Source organism: Leucoraja erinacea, chromosome 8, assembly GCF_028641065.1.
Source record: "Leucoraja erinacea ecotype New England chromosome 8, Leri_hhj_1, whole genome shotgun sequence".
Lineage (NCBI taxonomy): Eukaryota > Metazoa > Chordata > Chondrichthyes > Rajiformes > Rajidae > Leucoraja > Leucoraja erinaceus.
This window is the reverse complement of record NC_073384.1, coordinates 60,936,748-60,957,543: the sequence shown is the minus strand read 5'-3', so window position 1 is coordinate 60,957,543 and position 20,796 is coordinate 60,936,748. Positions and strand designations below refer to the sequence as shown.

The following is a 20,796-nucleotide window of genomic DNA, read 5'->3' as shown; positions in this document are numbered from 1 at the left end:
GCGTTTTTGCATGTGGTTTTGGCGGAGTAATGAATCAAAGGGCAAGAATATGACATACACCCACACCCACACACAGTTTTAATACTATATAGATAGATAGATGGCTAACTTTATCATAATCACAGCTTCACTTTCTCTCCTGCTCCTCTAACCCCTTGACTCCCCGTTTTTTTGGATCGTGCCTTATTTTGTGGTCAGGGAGATGAACAACTTCAAACAAACCAGGGACAACCTTTGTTTTTAGAATGGTTTGATGATCCATGACGAGACCACTTGAAATACTTATTATTTTTCTGAATGGATGCTCAACAATTGTTACACAGTCTCGTACATGTGACTGGCATAAATGTTGAATGCGAAAACTTCACACAGGACTACTTTTGAATCGAACCCAAAAACCAGTAGGAAAGTGGCCATTTTGTGCTTTTTTAGCTCATTAATAATTCAGCACTAAGTCAGCTGGACAGCTGTCGGAGTGGCATGGTAAATATATATATTTTTTTCAGATCTGTTCGCAACCTACATTGAGTTTGATATTTAACCGTTCTGACTGAAAGATTTTTTTAAGGAAATTTGCTCACCAATATGGTTTGCTATCAAACCTTTGGGAAATCCCAGTGAATAAACAGGGTGTGTGTTGTTTTGGTAAAGCAGATGAGTCAGTTTGTGTCCTTCCAATTTTCGTACATGACTGGCTGTGGAGGAAGACCATTGTGTCGCCCAACACGTCACTATGTTGAGCTAAATACATTCCCTTGCTCTCTCCCAATTTGTTTCAAATATTTATTCAATTTTCACTTGAAAGTTAAAATGTCTTTTCTGCTCCAACCATTTCTTACATAAAAATTTTGGCAACAATCTGTAAATTCTTCACTGCAATGGAATTAGCTCTTTGTTTTGTATTACCATTTTTTCACAAATACAGCAACATACTGTTTAATCAATACTGTTCTCCCTCTTACAGGCCTCTTTGTTTCAGTAGAAATTTAATATTTCTTCATTATTCCATGCCTTAATTATAAAAGCGTTATAGCCAGCAAAATTTTCAATTAAATATAGTATTATCAACACATATTTTCAGCTAACATCTGTTACTGTTTTCTTTTAAAATGCTTGATGAATTATTTAACATTTATGAGATTCTTGTAATCGGATGAAATGAATGCATAATTCAATGTTCAAAGTTCTTTTTGGTTGTAAATTAACAATGTTAAAGGAAAAGCATATTTTATCAAGCATTATTGGATGTACAGCCATAAGGAACTTAGTAATGAATGATGTGTAATGGTAGGTAAAGTGGAGTCACCAGTAGATATTGATTCATTGATTCCTGATCTGAAGTACAGTATATCCACCACAATTAGGTCTATCTTGCTTCATGCATTATTCAAGAAAGATTCAATATAGAAGATAATAACTGTTTCCAATGGTTGTATGTAATGAAGGGATAATACACATATTGATCTGTTTATTCAGTGCAATAATTCAGAGCTGTGGGTTGGTAATGAACAGAGAATATCTGCAGTTGACTGTATTAAATTGCCATGGGAAAAGTCATGGAAAAATGGCACACAATTCCTGTGCAGTTTCTCAATATTATCCTGTTTGGTATAAAGCAGGGTGGCAGCTATCGTTCATCTTCTGAACCTTACGGGTAAACATGTTTGTCACAGTCTCAGTTTCCAAAAAAATAAAGTGCTGATATCCCCATCAAAATAATTATGTTTTTTTTTTAATCTTAATGTAATCATAGGGATGTTATTGACAATTTCATGCTAAGCAAAGCAGATAGATATGACACAAATCAATCTAACATAATTCCTTCAGCGATGCAGATCTTATCATTTTATGAGAAAAAAAATTGTCTAGCTTATAAATATCACAACCTCAAAAGTGACATAACTGATCTTAATTCAAATAAAACGCTTAATGTGATGTTTGAAGTACAATATTTTTTTGTTCATATTATTTTGTTCCATTTAGAAGCTGCTACTTGTGTTATCCCTCAAAGTAAGATTGAATGAAAATTACCTTAACAGTTTGAAAGCAGTGTACAGCTTCTTCAAAAATGGTATTTCCGGGAAGGTGTTTTTAAATTAACATCCTAGTACAGATCTTAGAAAATTGATTGCGTTTTGAGTTAACATATTATTGTGGGGGCTGAAAATGAAGTGTTGGTTCAGGTCAATTCATTCTGAGCTAATATTCTGTGGAGCGTGTGGGCCTCACAATATTTATAACAATAGCCTTGTATGCAACATCATATTTTTTGTTAGAGAAGGTTGGGTTATTGGGATGAGTAGAAGAAAGAAAAAATGATCAGATTTGAATAGATCTTTTGAAGCCAAACTTGAGCAGCTGAAGCCCTTGTGATAAATTTAAAATTGGTTATGATACTGCATTTGTAGCACACATTTTCATTGAATATTATAAACGTTGCTGGACAACACTAGTTATTATTATGGGAGGCAGTCTTTCCTGAATTCCTAAGGTATCGGTGCATAGCTGGCTGGTTAAAAATAATCTGGGAACACATCTTAAAGGAGCCTTGAGATATTTTGTGATAGTGTTTTGGAGGTGCATTTTCACCATATATTTTTACTAAACAAGATTTTACAGCTAATGAGATGCCTTTGAAATGTGGCTACAATTATACTTCAGAAAGAATATGACTGGTTGGTAAATGGCTAGCTCAGTCGAAAGCAATATGATGATGATCAAATCATTTGCCGGAATGGTATTGATTCAGGAATAAATATTGTCCATGAAAACATGTTAATACCTTTAAAAATAATGCAAGGAGTTATTTTTTATATCCATCTCAGGGAGCAGAGAAGCGTTGGTTATGTTAATCTCCCTGCCAAAAATCAGCAACCTTCCATCCACACCAAATCCCAGTGCACCAATTAGTCTTTCATATGTTTTGCTGAAGTCTCCAGAGTTTGGCCTTGAACCATGGTCCCTTTGGTCTTACCGATGTAGAGCAGCTAACGCCTAGATCAGTGGATGCAATAGATGACATTGGAGGAGGTGCAGGTGAACCTCTGCCTCACCTGAAAAGACTGCTAGGGTCCTTGGATGGAGTCAAGGGAGGAGGTAAAGCGATAAGTGTAGCATTTCCTGTGGTTGCGACGGAAAGTATCAGGGGAGGGGGTGGTTTGGGTGGGATGGGACGAATTGACCAGGGAGTTACGGAGGGAGCAGTCTCTGTGGAAAGCCGAAAGGGGAGGAGATGGGAAGACGTGGACAGTGGTGGGATCCCGTTGGAGGTGGCGAAAATGTTGGAGGATTATCTGTTGCATGTGATGGCTGGTGGGGTGGAAGGTGAGGACAAGGGGGACTCTGTCCTTGTTACGAGTGGGGGGGATGGGGACTGAGAGCGCAGCTACGGGACATAGAGGAGACCCTGGTGAGACCCTCATCCATAGTCGAAAAATAGAAGGGAAATAGATGTCACTTTCTAAGTAATACTATCTTTAAAAATGTGTGCACTTGCTCAAAATCAAAGATGGGTATTTTGACAACAAAAAAATCTTTGCACAGTTACTTTCTATCTTTGTGTTTTTTAGTTTTCTTTAGTTGAACAAAAAAAGACAGGTTGCAAAGATTGGCACCTTGTACTTTTCCTTTTGTCAGTGTGTTTGTGAGGTGATTGGTAAATTGCTCTGTGATTTGCTATTCAGTCGCAGGTTAAACGATGAAAACAAATACTGTAATGGCAGCAGCTCTAGGGTGCCCCATTGTATGCTGCTGAGTACTGAAATAAAGAACGCAATAATTCTGCCACGTTGAGCACTCCATCTCACAGCGGTTGTCAGGGTGGTGCTGGGAATCACAAGGAAGATCCACAAAAGTGGCTTGGTTCACATTTAGAGTACCTCAAAGCATTGAATTGGAAAGGAGCATTAGCAAAGCGAGAGAGTTAATCACAAGACAATAGTTTCTGGTACACTTCACTAACCACAGGGAAAAGAAAATTCAGATGTGGAAATAAGATTTATAAAGTTTTGCATATTGGAAGATGTATTGCAGTGTAATATTTTCAGAGGTTTCGAACATGTTTCTACTTTGTCTGTAGCCAACAGCTCTGTCCTCCCATGCTCTTGGTGCCACAACACCTCTTGAGACCATAAGAAATGACTTATCTCACTGCATAATCTCTTTACAGGAGTTATGGGAGAGAAATGTATAGAGTTTGAAAATAATGGATTAATTTAGAAGGCAAATTAAAAGATCTTTTTGAGCCTTTTGTTTTTATCAGCATGACACATAAAAGCAAAAATTCTGTGGCGAGCTTTTATAAAGCACTGGATAGGTTTATTGGGCATTTCACTACGGTAAGAGCGCCAAAACATACGTATAAATGTTGTTTTTGACTGAGTAAGTTATCGTGGTTTTTAATTCCAAGGAATTTTGATAGAGGCATTCAAAGTCAGGAATAGGGGAAGCAATGGTAATACAAGGATATGATCATAGATTAATGGAAGTGGTTATTGGATAAATGGAGCAGAGGTCATTTGCTGCATAGTTTGGAAGCAAGTATCACTGCATTGGTGTTAGATGTTAGGTTGTTTGCCTTTTGCAGGATTCGATCACAGAAGCAGGGTTGTTTGGATGAGAAACTTTTAGAATCAAGATGGGATAGGCATGAGCAGGAATTGATTATTCAATTTACTGGTGATCGGTGCCCTATAGCAAGAAATGGCGAAGGGAGGCGATTAGTTTCTCCACTGGTAAATGTCCACTGGAGACTGAACGAGGTGAGGTGGAGTGGGGGATGATCAGGAAACTCAAGGTTGGCAAATGAGGAAGTGGTGATGGTCAGGAAACTCAAGGTTAGCTATTGAGGAACTGGGAATTAGACCCAAGGTGATCTATGGAGTTTGGGGCGGGGTGGTGTGTGTGTGGTGGGGGGTTGCTGCGTGGGATGATCGAATATCAGAAATTGGACTGGAAATAAGTTATTTGACACCTTGTGCTTCAGCAATGATAAATACTGTGCTAAACATCGCTATCTTTTCCTATCTCCATGACCCTTAATTCCCCTGTCTTAAATATGTCCGCCAGATGCTTTATGAGTCTGCCTCTGCAGTTTTCTGATGATAAAACCTCCAAAGATCTATGACCATCTGACAGAATAAATTTCTGCTCATTTTCTACGTTAAAGGGAAAGCTCATTATTCTGGAACCATGCCTCCTAATTCTAGATTCCCTCTACAAGAGGAAAAATTATCTCAGCATGTATTATGTCAAACTCCATTATGATTGTCCTTGTTTCAGAAGGCTGGGACCAATCAGGTCTAGTAGTCATTAGTAGTTTACAGAGCCAGGAACAATCAGAAGAGTGGGTAATCGGGGGTCATATTGTGAAATTGAAACAAGACCATATAGAAATTCTAGGTTCAATGCACTGACATCTCCCTGACAATGTCATTTTGAAGAGTCAAAACCCAAAGAACATTTGTATTACCAGATTCACGATGAGCGCTGATAACTATAAGGAACTGATGGTTGTATATTGAAATCTATTTTGCACTTAAAACATATTTTAATGTAATGTATACAAGCCAAAATAACTAGTCATTGTGACTATAATGAGGCTGCGACTAGTTCCCAGAATAATATGAAGCAAAGCATGGCCAAAGGGCTCTTCACCTCCAATTTTATAGAATTGTTTTCATGTATTGGAGAGAAGTGAAAACTGTTGTCAACATGTATGTACTAAGTGTAATGCTTCATCACTAAATATCAAAAGAATTGATCTGTCAAAAATGGTGCCCAGAACAAGAAGGTATTTTAGCACGAAGAAAGCCTTTTGTGATAAGTCTGACTATATAAGTCTATCCCATCAATACATGAAATAACCACACAAAAAATGATGGAGTGAGAAAGACAAGGGAAACTCAGAGAAAATAGGCCAGTTTTACATGCAGCACTGTTTCCGTGCCACGAAGGCCTTTTATGGGTCAGAATTTCATTGTGTGACTATTAACAAAAAATGCCACTTCTGACCCAATAATGTAAATAAAGTAATTGAGGAAAGGTTTAAGATGCAGACACGAGGAACTGCAGATAGTGGTTTACAAAAACAGACACAAAGTGCTGGAGTAATGCAGTGGCTCCGGCAGCATCTCTGGAGAACATGGATAGGTAATATTTTGGGTCAAGAACCTTCTTCAGGGTTTGAAGAAATCTGAAGTCTGAAGAATTTCCTAACCCAAAGTATCACCTATTGATGTGCAGGAAGGATCCGTAGATACTGGTTTATGCCGAACATAGACACAAAATATAGCTTATACCTTCGAGTCTTGGCAACTTTGTAAATCGTCAATGCATCATTTCTAGCGAAAAACATCCTTCCTCTTGACAGGTGAGCAAAACTGAACACAGTATTCCAAATGCAGCCTCACCAATATTTGCTGTGCTCCTAGATACTCGGTTCATCTATCCGTATACTATTTACTCGATGACCTTAGTGTGAACAAGGAATATCATTACACTCTGATGCATGTGATAGTACAACTAATTGATGACCTGTTTTTATTTAATACACTCTCCTTCAAAAGCATGTTTTATTTAAGAATGGCCACACAGTCTTGTATGTTGACTCAAAAGTAGCTCTGAGAAGATCTGAATATTTCTGATATTGTAATTTTCTCAGTTTACTTGACCAGATTTGCTTAAATTTTAATTTTCATTGTCTGATAACAAGCTGCATCTTCATGGCCAGCGTTTATAATTCTTGAATCATCATTATTTTGTGCCCTGTGCTGTTTTAGAATTGTGGTGCAATCTCGGCCACACAGTGGTGCAGTGGTAGAGTTGCTGCCAAACAGTGGCAGAGACCCAAGTTTGATCCTGACTACAGGTGCTGTCTGTACGCAGTTTGTACGTTCTCCCCTTGACCTGCGTGGATATTCTCTGGGAACTCCGGTTTCCTCCCACATTCCAAAGATGTACAGGTTTGTAGGCTAAATTGATTTGGTCAAATTGTAAATTGCCCCTAATGTGTGTAGGATAGTGTCAGTGTATGGGCTGGTCGCTGGTCAGCGTGGACTCGATGGGCCAAAGGGCCTGTTTCCGTGCTGTATCACTAATCTCTGAATCTATAACCTCTGGGTGGGGCAGTGAGGTGCCAGTGACTGTACTTATAATTACTTTCCTGCTGCAAATGAGTTTGAAAATGTTTTGTTGGTACTCTGCTGAGTAAACAGGCTCTGGATGGCCACTAGCAACAGTTTGATCAGGTCAAGTCAAGTCAAGAGAGTTTATTGTCATGTGTCCTAGATAGGACAATGAAATTCTTGCTTGCTGCAACACAACAGAGTATTGGCATATTACAGAACAGATCAGTGTGTCTATATACCATAAACCATATACATACAGATAAATAAACAGATAAAGTGCAATAGACTGTTATAGTTCAGAGTTTGGATGATGCTGTGTTAAATAGCCTGATGGCTGTGGGGAAGAGTTGTTCCTGAACCTGACTGCACCAGATTTCAGGCTCCTGTACCTTCTGCCTGATGGCAATGGAGAGATGAGTGCGTGGCCACGATGGTGTGGGTCTTTGTTGATGTTGGCAGCCTTTTTGAGGCAGCGACTGCGATAGATCCCTTCGATGTTGGGGAGGTCAGAGCCAATGATGGACTGGGCAGTGGTCGCACCTTTCTGCATTCTTTTCTGCTCCTGGACGTTCAAGTTGGTGAACCAAGCCACGATGCAACCAGTAAGCATGCTATGGACAGGGACGGCCTTAAGCCGATTGGACCGATTGCTCCCAATTGGGTTCCGCGCCTAAGGGGGGCCCTGCACTAGAGTAATCCAAAGAGCTGCTCTAGGATCTTTGGAGTAATCTACTCTTGGCACGGGCAGATCTACCCCGGGTGGAGGGGGGAGAGAGGGGTGGAGAGGGGGCGGAGGGGGAAGAAAGGGGTAGACTGGGAGGGGGGTGTGAGGGGAAATGGAGAAGCGGGAGAGGGGGATGTCCCTCACGGTCCCACAGCAGCGCTCCCGCCCCTCCAGTCGCCATGCTTCGCGCACACAGCCCTGGCTCCCCCCCTCTCTCTCCCCGGGGAGACGCGGTGAACAATACAGGGAGGGCCGGGCCGGGGTTTGGAGAAACTTTACAAACCTCAGCCTCAGCTCACACGTGTTCGCCCGGACCCCGGCATCCGCTCCCGCTGCTGGCCCGCTCCCTCCCTTCTCTCCTTCCCTTCTTCCCTCCCTCCCTTCCCTCCTTCTCTCCTTTCCCCTCTCCCTCCTCTCTCTTTTCCCTTCTCTCCTTCCCTCCCTCCCTTCTTTCTCCTTCCTCTCTCTCTTTTCCCTTCTCTCCTTCCCTCCCTTCATTCTCTATTTCCCTCCTCCTCCTTCTCTCCTTCCTCCCTTCCCACACCTCCACTTCACACACACACACACACACACACACACACACACACACACACACACACACACACACACACACACACACACACACACACACACACACACACACACACACACACACACACACACGTTAGGATGGGGCTGAAGCCCAAAATTTCATGACTGGACTGGTTTTCAACTCCTGTCACAGTTATTGGTTTGTCAAGATTTGTTATACAATGTTATTGTAATTTTTCAGTCACTAAAACAAGTGATATTGTACTTTTCAGAGGTGACCTACACAATTTGTTTGTTACTTGTAGGCTTACATGTATGCAATTTTATATTAAAACTAGACCAAGTGCAGACCCAGGTCTATGTTCCCCCAACGTGCAGTTGTGGGGGGGGGGTGGGGGAGGCGGCATTCCGGGGCAAACACACTAACTAACCCCCCCCCCCCCCCCCCCGCACTCACAGTAATGGAGGGGGGGAGAGGGGGGGGGGGGGGGGGAGGGGGGGGGGGGGGGAGGGTGGGGGGGGGGGGGGGGGGGGGGGGGGAGAGAGGGGAGAAAAAGGGGAGAGAGAGAGAAGGAGGGAGGGGAGGGAGTGGGGAGAGGGAGAGACAGAAAAAGAGAGGGGAGAGAGAGAGAGGGGGGGGGGAGAGGAGAGGGGGGGGAGAGGGAGGGGGGGGGGGGGGGGGGGGAGAGGGGAGGGGGGGAGAGGAGGAGAGGAGGGGGGGGGGGGAGAGGGGAGAGGAGAGGGAGTGCCTTTTTACTTCAACCCAAACCCAAACAACCATTTGCAGGCAGTGCTTTTTTTGCCTCTAACCATATATTCATTTTCAAACCAAATTAAGGGTACTCACAGTGCTGTAGACATTTGTCAGTGTCATTCAGAGCTCTGATTGAGGCACACCACTTGCAGAGACTATTGAGGCACACCACTTCCTGGTTTTATAGTCTCTCCCCCTCCCTCCAGCAGGGGCAGTAGAGAGAATGGGGAATTTTGTAAAAACATTAATATCTCTGTCAATTTTCATCGACGGGAAAAATCCTCGGCACACAAGGGGGCTCTGAGCGAGGTGGCCAAAAATGACGGCCATAGGTGGCGGCGTACTCTCGGAAATCGCAGCACAGAAAGCCAAAACCGGTCAAGAACAGACTTTTAGTAATATAGATGTAGCTTGGATCTCTTTGGTCCATTAACTCGCAGGCACTTTATAAGCGCACATTTTGATTACTTTCCATTCTACCATCGAGATATAAAGTCTATAATATAATATAACTTTACTTGTATTTCTATGATTTTACAGACCTTGGCTGGGAACCTGGGGCTCACCAAAATTGTTCCCAATTGGGCCTCGCACCTCCTAAGCCCGGCCCTGGTTATGGATGAGTATCAATTCCTTTTCTAAGCATTGTACTGTTGGATAGTTCATCTGGGGGAAAAGGTAGAGATTGCTTCAGAACCTGACAGCACTGATGATTAGTCAGAGAGAAATGTCGGGATCAAGGGATCGTGGCACGAATGAATGAGTTGGTGTGTATTTGGAGAGGCACAGGGCTTGCAAAATGGATGATTAATTTGGGGAGTAAAGGGCCTGTCCCACTTGGGCAACATAATCTGCGAGTTTAGAAGAGTGCCTTCAACCTTCAAACTCACAGAATGGTCGACACAAGGTCCTAGGAGGTCCTATGAGGTTGCTGGAACTCTCCTTCATGCTTGAGGGAAGTTCCCGACTACTCGCGACCTCAGTTAGGTCGCGGGAAATTTTTCAGCATGTTGAAAAATGTTCCGCGAGTTAAATTTGGTCGGCATGGGTCTTTTGAACTCGTAGTGCAGTGGCGTGGGGTCGCTATTTACTTACAGGCAGTCGAGGGCAGCCGTACGCAATCTCCTTCGCTGACGGGGCATTTTGATTGGCTCACTGGAGTTTCAGGAAGATGGAAGACGGTGGGTAAAATGCCCGCTAAACTTTATTAAACTTCTTAAAAGTATCCCCACTCCTTCCCCCCCCCCCCCCCCCTCTCTCTCTCTCTCCTTCTCTCCCCCTCCTCCTCCCTTCCCTTCCCCTCTCACCCCCTGCTCTCTGAAGGACTTGCCGTTACTGTGCAGCTGTTTTACCTTCATCTTCATTGCGCAGACAGCGCTCCTCCGCTTTGCCTGGCCCCTGCCTTCGCTTTGTGTTTGTGTGTGTGTGTGCCTTCATCTTCATTGCGCAGACAGCGCTCCTCCGCTTTGCCTGGCCCCCGCCTTCGCTTTGTGTTTGTGCGTGTGTGCGGTCAATCGATCCAGCTCGCGGTTTCAATGCAGACGGTCGATCCAGCTTGAGGATTTCCAGGTGAGTGCCCTCGAGCTGGAAGGTCGAAGATACTATCTTTAACTGAAGATTCTCTAATCTTTCCTCAAAGGATAAGCCACCATGCTAAGAACTACTCTTGTAAATCTTCTCTGAACTCTTTCCAGTTGTTGTGGGGGGAAATGTGAGGTTGGGGTTTGAAACATGGAGCTCCCAGAATGGAAAATGTGGAGGTTTCATCCAACATCTAAAGGGAGTGATGGTGAAGGGTGTGTGGAGATCAGGAGGCGGGGGATATCATTTCATTGCCAGAATGAGTACTGAAGGATGAATGTGGTATATCTGACAGTGTCACTGTACTGGGAGGACTGAGGTCCAGTTTCAATCCCTGAAGGGCCTATTCCAAGTTTTGTTTTCATTGCTCCAGATGGGATATGATTGGGGAGATGACATTATCCTGCTGTTTCTGTCCTGACAGATGTTTCAGGACATGGTTTTCCCCATAATCTTTTGCATTCCAATTTGGGAGATCCTCTGATTCAAAATGCTGAGTAAGATATCCATGAATTATTTCTTGAAATACTTCAAAACGTAAAATCCTGCAGCATAGTCAATAAGTCCTTTTGCCGGCTGTGTCCACAGTGATAATCAGACCCATATACTGTATCTCTACATGAACCCCTTTATTTTATTCACCCCTCATTATCATCAACCCCTCCAGATTCTACCTCTCACCTGCCCACTTTATTGTGGTTGTTTATCCTACCTAGACACAGGACAGTGGGATAAACACCGGAGAAACCAGCGCAAACATGTTCACATGAAGAACATGCAAACTACACATTGACAGCTCTGGAGGTCAGGAAAGATATATGAGACTAGTCCTACTAGCTGCAAAGCTGCGCCGCCCTAGTCTATGAGCATGCAAGTCACATTCAGTTCTAGTAAAAAGTTTTATTAAACCTTTAATTTGATAAATTAAAACTATTTTAAACCATCAACCATTTGCATATAGTGTACTGATTCTTTCCTGGTAATATTTTGAAGTTAATCTTCAATGCATTTATTTATCTATAAACAAATCTGAATAATATTTCCCTCGTATATGTATGGGCTTTAATTGTTAGTATGAATTATGGCATGGAATAAATTCAGTTCAAAACATTTTTACGTTAATGTTATGACTTGGGAGATATAATGTGCCCTGTCAGCAGAAATCAGAAATATATGTGTACAGAATATGATATATTGAAATTCATCAGAAATATCATGTATTGCACATAATGAACATGCTACAGATTGATAGTAAGCAATAATGTATGCATTGGACATGGAGTTAGAAGATTAGTTGTTGGCCTACTCAGAAACTGTAATTGATCAGAAGATTGGAATTCTCTTCCCCAGTGAGAGTTAAGAGGTTTAGCCAGTGATTACATTCGAAACAGGGATTGGCATTTTTGTGCCTATTGGAGAAATAATGAAAATGGAGCACAAAATGGTGATGGAGATTGAAACTCACCTCTGATTTTTGTCTACCTCTGCTTCAATTATGTTATCAGTCGACACGGGAAAGATTTGGGGGAAAAGCAAGTGTTGCCAGGGTTTTATTGCAGCTGAAAGCTGTGCTGAGTTGGTTGTCTTGCTTATCATATAATATAATAGGTCCAGACTTCACACTTACAATTTCTGTTCTTGTCAGTTATTTGTTATTGAAAACAGTACCCTGCACGTCTTAACTATATTTGTTCGAAATTAAGCTGCAGCAAAAATTATATTTAGATTTGTTAGATTAATAAAACTACTTACAATTTGAAAGCAAAGTTTGCATTATTACCATCTGAGAGTTTTCTTTTGAAATAGGTGGAGTAGAATATCACAAGCTGGTGGAACATGTGACTGCTATTTTACACCCAGTTAGTTTATATTACACAGGACTACCTGCAAATCAATTTCTCTTTTAATGCTTCAGAACGTCTGGACTGTAAATGTCTTTACATTTTTTTATGAGGCTTTTGGCAGAAAGGATCATTGAGCTTTAAGTAGAACATTTCAAGATCTTAGGCCTGTGTATTCACTGGTGTTTCTTAAATGATGGTCTTAATGATTAAAAATATATTTTATTTAGCTTTTTATGTTCATTGTGCAGATTAAGCAAGCATTTTTTCCCACTATTTGATTGTCTTTGAGGAGGAGGTGGTGGTGAGCCATCATCTTGAAATTTGCAGTCTTTCGATGAATGTAATAATTCAGAGCTATTTGGAAGAGTTTTAGAGGATTTGGATCCAGCAATGATGAAGGAATGGAAAACAATTTCCTGGTCAGGATGTTGTGCAAATGGAGATAAACCTGCAGGTGGTTGTGTTTCTATGCATCTGCTGCCAGGTGGTGATGTTGGAGTAGCTTGTGTCGGGTGCTGCATTTTATAGATTGGTCATAATTACATGTGATAGGAGTTGAATTTAGCCATTCGGCTCATCAAGTCCACTCCGCCATTCACTCATGGCTAATCTATCTCTCCCTCCTAACCCCATTCTCCTGCTTTCTTCCCATAACCTCTGACACCTGTACTAATTAAGAATCTATCTATTTCTGTCTTAAAAAATTTCCACTGATCAGTTAATTCCAACAAGGAAGAAAGATTCTAAGAGGAGTAAGAGGTGACCGTGGCTGACAAGGGAAGTCGAGGGTAGTATGAAAATAAAAGAGAAGACGTATAACATAGCGAAGATGAGCAGGAAGCCAGAGGATTGGGAAACTTTTAAAAAGCAACAGATAACTAAAAAGGCAATACGGGGGGGGGGAAGATGAGATACGAAGGTAAGCTAGCCAAGAATATGAAGGAGGATAGTAAAAGCTTCTTTATGTATGTGAAAAGGAAAAAAATTAGTTAAGACCAAAGTTGGACACTTGAAGCCAGAAACAGGTGAATTTATTATGGGGAACAAGGAGATGACAGACGAGTTGAACAGGTATTTTGCATCTGTCTTCACTAAGGACGACACAAACAATCTTCCTGGTGTACTAGTGGCCTGAGGACCTTGGATGACGGAGGAACTGAAGGAAATTCACATTGGCAGGAAATTGTATTGGGTAGACTGATGGGACTGAAGGCTGATAAATCCCCAGGGCCTGATGGTCTACATCCCAGTGTACTTAAAGAAGTGGCTCTAGAAATCGTGGATGCATTGGTGATCACTTTCCAATGTTTAATAGAATAGGGGTTAACAGGCCCCTTTCAGAATGGCAGGCAGTGACTAGTGGGGTACCGCAAGGCTCGGTGCTGGGACCGCACTGTTTACAATATACATTAATGATTTAGATGAAGTGATTAAAAGTGACATTAGCAAATTTGTAGTTGACACAATGCTGGGTGGCAGTGTGAACTGTGAGGAGAATGGCATGAGGATGTAGGGTGATTTGGACAGGTTGGGTGAGTAGGCATATTCATGGCAGATGCAGTTTAATGTGGATAAATGTGAGGCTATCCACTTTGGTGGTAAGAACAGGAAGGCAGATTATCATCTGAATGGTGTTGTTTGGAAAAGGGGAAGTACAATGAGATCTGAGTGTCATTGTTCGTCATTCACTGAAAGTAAGCATGCAGGTACAGTCTGCAGTGCAGAAAGCTAATGGCATGTTGGCCTTCATAACAAGGGGAGTTGAGTATAGATGCAAAGAAGTCCTTCTGCAGTTGTACAGGGCCCTAGTGAGACCACACCTGGAGTATTGTGTGCAGTTTTGGTCTCCAAATTTGAGGAAGTACATTCTTGCTACTGAGGCAGTGCAGCGTAGGTTCACAAGGTTAATTCCTGGGATGGCAGGAATATCATATGTTGAAAGAATGAAGCGACTGGGCTTGTATACACTGGAATTGAAAAGAATGAGGGAATCTTATTTAAACATATAAGATTATTAAGGGATTGGACACGCTAGAGGCCGGAAACATGTTCCCGATTTTGGGGAAGTCCAGAACCAGGGGCCACAGATTAAGAATGAGGGGTTGGCCAGTTAGAATGGAGATGAGGAGTTTTTTTCCCAGGGAGTTGTGAATCTGTGGAATTCTCTCAGAAGGCAGTGGAGGCCAATTCTCTGGATGCGTTCAAGAAAGAATTAAGGGCCAGTCCCACTAACGCGACTTATCAGCGACTGTCTTCAGCCTTCAAGCTTGGGGGCATTCGCCTGAAAAACCCCGAGCTGGATTGACCGTCAGCGATGAAATCGCGAGCTCCCCTCCCCCGCAAAGGTGGGGGCCAAGGAAAGTGGGGGAGCATTGTCTGAAATGCACACCCGCGATGAACAGGAGGGTAAAAGACGGCTGGCACAGTAACGGTAAGTCCTGTAGAGAGCGCAGGGGATGGTTTGGGGGGAAGAGAAGGGGGAGAAGGAGTGGAGACACTTTTAAGAATCCAGACAACTTTTAATAAAGTTTAGCGGGCATTTAACATCACCAGTCGGTTTACTAACTATTTTTTTTCTCAACGAGCTTTACCTTCGATTTCCTTTGATTACCTTTGATCGCCATTGATTAGTTACGATAGCATTACGACCTACTATGATCTACCTCGACTAAACCTACGAGTAAAGAAATATCGTTTTTTTCCATGGCGATCTTTTTTTACTCGCGTGCATTTTTCAGCATGTTGAAAAAAACGCTGCAACTTAGCTGAGGCCTCGAGTACGCGGGGACTACGCTCAAGCATGAAGGAGAGTTACAAAAACCTCCTAGGACCTCGTGTCGACCACGCTGCAAGTTTGAGTCAAGGGCAAACTCTTCTAAACTCGATAATTAGGTCGCTGCAGTGGGACAGTCTCTTTAGATAGAGCTCTTAATGATAGCAGAGTCAAGGGATATGGGGAGAAGGCAGGAACGGGGTACTGATTGGGGATGATCATTCATGATCACAGATAATGGCTCGAAGGGCCAAATGGCCTACTCCTGTACCTGTTGTCTATTGGCCTCCAAAGCCTTCTGTGGCAAAGAATTCCACAGATTCACCACCTTCCGACTAAAGAAATTTCACCTCATCTCATTCCTAAATGAACGTCCTTTAATTCTGAGGCTATGACCTCTAGTCCTCAACTCTCCTAGTGGAAACATCTTCTACACATCCACTCTATCCAAGCTTTTCACTATTCTGTATGGTTTCAATGAGGTCCTCCCTCATTCTTCTAAACTCCAGCAAGTATAGGCTCAGTGCCAACAAACGCTCATAATAGGTTAGCCTACTCATTCTTCGGATCAGTCTTGTGAACCTCCTCTGGACCCGCTCCACAGCCAGCACATCCTTCTTCAGATATGGTGCCCAAAATTGCTCACAAATATTCCAAATGCGGCATTACCAGCGCCTTATAGTGCCTCAGCATTACATCCCTATTTTTGTATACGATCCCTATTTTTGTATACGAGCCCTATTGAAATAAATGCTGGCATTGAGTTTGCACACATATTTGACATGAAGTGCTGATGGAGGAAATGGATGTTCAAGGTGCCAACCTGGTGGGGTGGTGTTGAGCTTTGAGTGTTGTAACAGGTGTGCTCATTCAGGCAATTGAAGAGTACCGTATGCCTGATTTGTGCCTTGGAAAGTCTCTGGAATATCAGGATGCGATCACTCACTGTGGAATGCCCAGCCTCTGACTGGTTCTTGAACTCTCTCTTGTTAAGGACGGTCATTCACTGGCATTTAGTGTTGCTTGACCTTTATGTGCTTTTGCCTGAATGTTGTTTGGATCTTAATACATCACCGCATAGACTATTTTATTTGCTGAGAAATTAAGAATGTACTTGCACATTATGAAATCACCTGAGATCTTCCCATAAACAATGCTACTGAAAATCATTGATGAGGCAGCAGATGTTGACACTATGGCAAAGTGAACAATACCCGAGGAAATTGTAGCGATATTCTGGGCCTGAGATCATTAAACTCCAACATTTTCCTTTATATAGGATATGACTCCATCTATGGATTTGACTGCATGTGTTTACTTCTTTTCCAATGACTTCAGTTTCATCAGGGTTTATTTTTGCCACTCTATATTAAATGCCACATGATGTCAGGTATAGTCATTCTAATCTCAACTTTGTAATTCGGCTCTCTGATCTGTTTCAACATGTTTTTGATGATGGTTGGAGTCAATTGATTCTGGTAAAACACAAACTAGGCATTGGCAAACCAACTACAAGAGAATGGTTGAAAGGTAAATTCTGAATAAAATGGAATAAAATCAAACAATGCTGGAGGTACTCAGAAGACCAGGCAGCATCTTTGGAGTGAGAAATTGATTTACCATTTCATATTGATGATTATTGGTCATTAGAGAAATGAGAAAGCAAGCATGTTATGAGCTGCAGGAAAGTGAGGGGGAGGTGGCGAGAACATGGGAAATATCTGATGCAGTGGAATACAGGAGAATCCAGGTGAGCCCAAATGCATGCAATGTTGTCTGTAGAAATTGGATACAGTTTGTGAGGTATATATATATATATATATATATATTGCACCAGTACCATTTCATAATTATGTATAATATTGCATATCTTCAGTTTTCTTTTCAATCAAGCGCAACCAGTATTCCTTGTAATTTATATTGATTAAGGTGTATAATACCTAAGCCTTTATCCGAATGTTTGTCAATCTTAACTGATCTGTTTGATGGAGGGAGACAAAGAATGTAGAATTGATAATATTCTGTTGAATCTGTGATGCAGATCACAACAGTTTCTGAAAATATTAAGTGGAGACTTTTCACACCATATTATCTATGTATTGCTGTATTTATATTTAAATGTGTTCCTGTTAAATTCAGAGAATCATAATTGGTGTCATTCTGCCAAGCACTAATATACAGTAAGCAGGTGATTTGCTTATAGGACCAAATTATCTTTAAGTTAACTCAAACGACACTCCTTGTCAAAGAATCATAGTAGTGGAAAGTTGATCTTTTACCTCAAAAATCCCATCACATCATAGATGATGTCTTAGTTTTGTTACTATCTTGTGATGCACTTCTGAATATTGTATATGTTGTATTAAACATGGTTAATGATGATAAAAGGTGAATAGTAAAACATTAATCTACAATAGATTTCTGACAATAATTGCTATCAATACCGAAATAAGTTAATACATAGCCTGAATTTCTACAATAAATGCAGCCTAAAATTTCTAAAATATTTAGCTGAAATGTCGATAATAAAGTCACAGTCCATTCTTACTTTCTATGTTTACATCCAATACATAACACTATGAACATTGGCATGTTCAAAGATTTTTATCTATGAAATAAAAGCTTTTTGACGTAATGTGATTATATTGTTGCACAAATTTAGCGGTAAATAGGACTTTTTTCTGTGTCTTATTGAATATTAAATCTCACCAATGTGCAAAATAGTTTGTGTGTTGTAATTGCTTTGTAGACTGTTCTACTTTCTTTAAAGATTACGAGGTTCTCAGGTAAGTCATGAATGGGCACAAACATGGAGAAAATATCTGAAATTGTGTTTAGTTATAAAATGAAATGACAACTAAAAATAAATTGAGAGGCATCCACAATCTTTATCCATTTCACAACTCATATTAAGCAGGATTACTAGGAAAAGCAACGTTTGCTGTGGATCATTGGAGTAGTGGGGCACATGGTCAGTAGAGAAGTCAAAAAGGAAGAGGTGGGCTAAGAGATCAGCAAACAACTTGATAAATGTAGATCTGGAGTATTATATTGGGTCAGGACTAGGACCAGGCAGGAGATTGGTCGTGATGTTGAGATTGAACAGAGGATAAGAATGGAAGGTGTGATGGAAAGAAAAGACAAAAAGGAAGTAGATAAGTGCAATTTATTGAAGTTTTGACGATGTGGCACAGGTCACCATGCCTGGGATTCCCTGTGATTAATTCTGAAACGGGTTTCTTAAACGTCGTAAAGGTAAAGGTAAAACTCCATCAATCACCTCGACACATCGGATTCCACTATTTGTTAGCAATTAAATTAAGGAAGATCGAGAAGGAAATTACTTTCTGATGATATGTATAATATAAAGGCATGTATTCAACAACATTCAGCTAAACAATACATTAAAGTTAAGTATGCCATTTCTCCAGCCATTTAGCACCTCATTTAATTGTGAATGTGCATCTAAATGTAATATCATAAGTGTTTGCCAATTATCCAGAGGCAGTATTTACGTACCCAGTTTTAGAAACTGAGTTCTTACAAATTTGCACTTATCAAATAGATATAAAAGATAGGAGGGATAATCATTATTTTTTTCACCCAGTTTTAAATAATACATGGAAAGATGGGGGCAATGAAAACCTTTGTCACATGGAATGTCTCTTCTGGGGTCTTATAAAGTAATCGCTAGTCATAGAGTCAAACAGCATGAAAATATGTCCTTTAGCCAAAATTGCCCACGCCAACCATATTCCCCATCTACACTAGTGCCATCTACCCATATAAACATTTCCTGTCCGTGTATCGATTCAAATGTTGTCATAGTACTTCCCTCAACTACCTCCTCTGGCAGCTCGTTCCATTAACTCACTATCCCCTGGTTCCTATTAAATCTTTCCCCTCCAATCTTAAACCTATGTCCACTGATTTCTTGATTCTCCAATGCGGGATAAAATACTCTGTACATTTGCCCTATTCATTTCCGTCATGATTTTACACACCTCTGTAAGATTATCCTTCAGCCTCCAGCATTCCAAGGAATAAAGTCCTAGCCTGCCCAACTTGTCCTTGTGGCTTAGACTTTCAATCTCTGGAAACATATTTGTAGATCTTCTCTCCAGCTTAACAACATCCTTCCTATAGCAGGGTGACCAAAACGGAACACGACACTTCAAATGCAGCCTTATATTGGAGGGTATGAGGAAGCTAGTTTGCTCACAAAGGCGGAATGGACCAATGGTTTCCATGCCTATCATAACCTTCTTTGAATCTGCATTGTTCTTTTCCTCTTGATGTTTGTCGTTCGTGCTGATGATGACTAATTGGAACGGACATGGCATAGAAACTGCACCTTACAATGAATAAACTGAGCATTGTTAGGCTTTTTATTTGTTTTATTTTAAAGTTTGTAAAAATCAAGATGAAATTATGTAGAAAGTTTATGGTTCAAATCATTCCATGCAATTTGGTAAGTTGAAATCACCATAAAAATCAATGCAACAAACAATTAATATAAAATATTTTTAAAAAGATTATGAATCTCATTATATTGATCCAACTGACTTATTCAGAGGCATAGAAGCAGGTTATGTGGCCCACCATGTCCAAACCAATCATGAATGACCTCTACTAATCACACCTACATTTGGCTAGAAGCCTTGTATGCATTGAAAATCCAAGTGCTTGCCCACATACTTTTTAATGTTATGAGAATCTCTGCCTCCAGAAGCCCCTCAGACAGTGCATTCCAGATTCCAACCATCATTCCAGCATAGGAACTTCCTTCATTCATCTATTCTGAACCTTTTGCTTAACCTATGTCCCACAGTGTTAGACGTCAGCTACAGGAAAAGGTTTCCCATTATCTGCCCTCTTGGTGTTGCGCAGAGAAGGAAGAACAGTTTAATTGCTCTGGATTATTTGTGAATCCAATCACTGAAAACTACCCTTTGAAATGCAATCTACTCAGTTGAATCAGTGATCTGGGTACATGGTCCATTGTCTATGACTTAGAACAATTATAGTTGAGTAAAAATTCCAGTTGCAATAGTGCCACATATGTTAAATTATCATTGATCAGAATTAATAATCCAGTCATCATTCCAATTCCAGATGTGGCACGTGCCTCTTATAATGTGGTAACCAAAAATGTTCACAATACTCCAAGTGCAGTCTTACCGTTGTTTTGTAAAGTACCAAGATAATGCTAAATGCTTTTGTAAAGTAGCAATACAAGACATGACTTCACTGTTTCTGGGCTCAGTATTATAACACACTGCCCAGCAGCATTGTGGAAAATATCCTTCCCAGAAAGAATGCAGCAGATCAAGAAGGTCGTTTGTTGCCAGCTCCTCAAGAGTAATTATGGATGGGCTTTAATTTTGGCAAGAATCCCCCAAAACATGACGAATAGAAAAATAAAAGCAAAAAGACTTGGCTTGACAGGATAACCATGACCA

The 20,796-nt window shown here is 41.1% G+C and overlaps 1 protein-coding gene across 13 annotated transcripts in view; it reads left to right on the top strand.

Moving 5' to 3' along the window:
- Positions 1-20,796, top strand: part of nrxn1a (neurexin 1a) — a 1,388,176-nt gene that overhangs the window by 768,403 nt on the left and 598,977 nt on the right. The gene's annotated exons all lie outside the window — the stretch shown is intronic.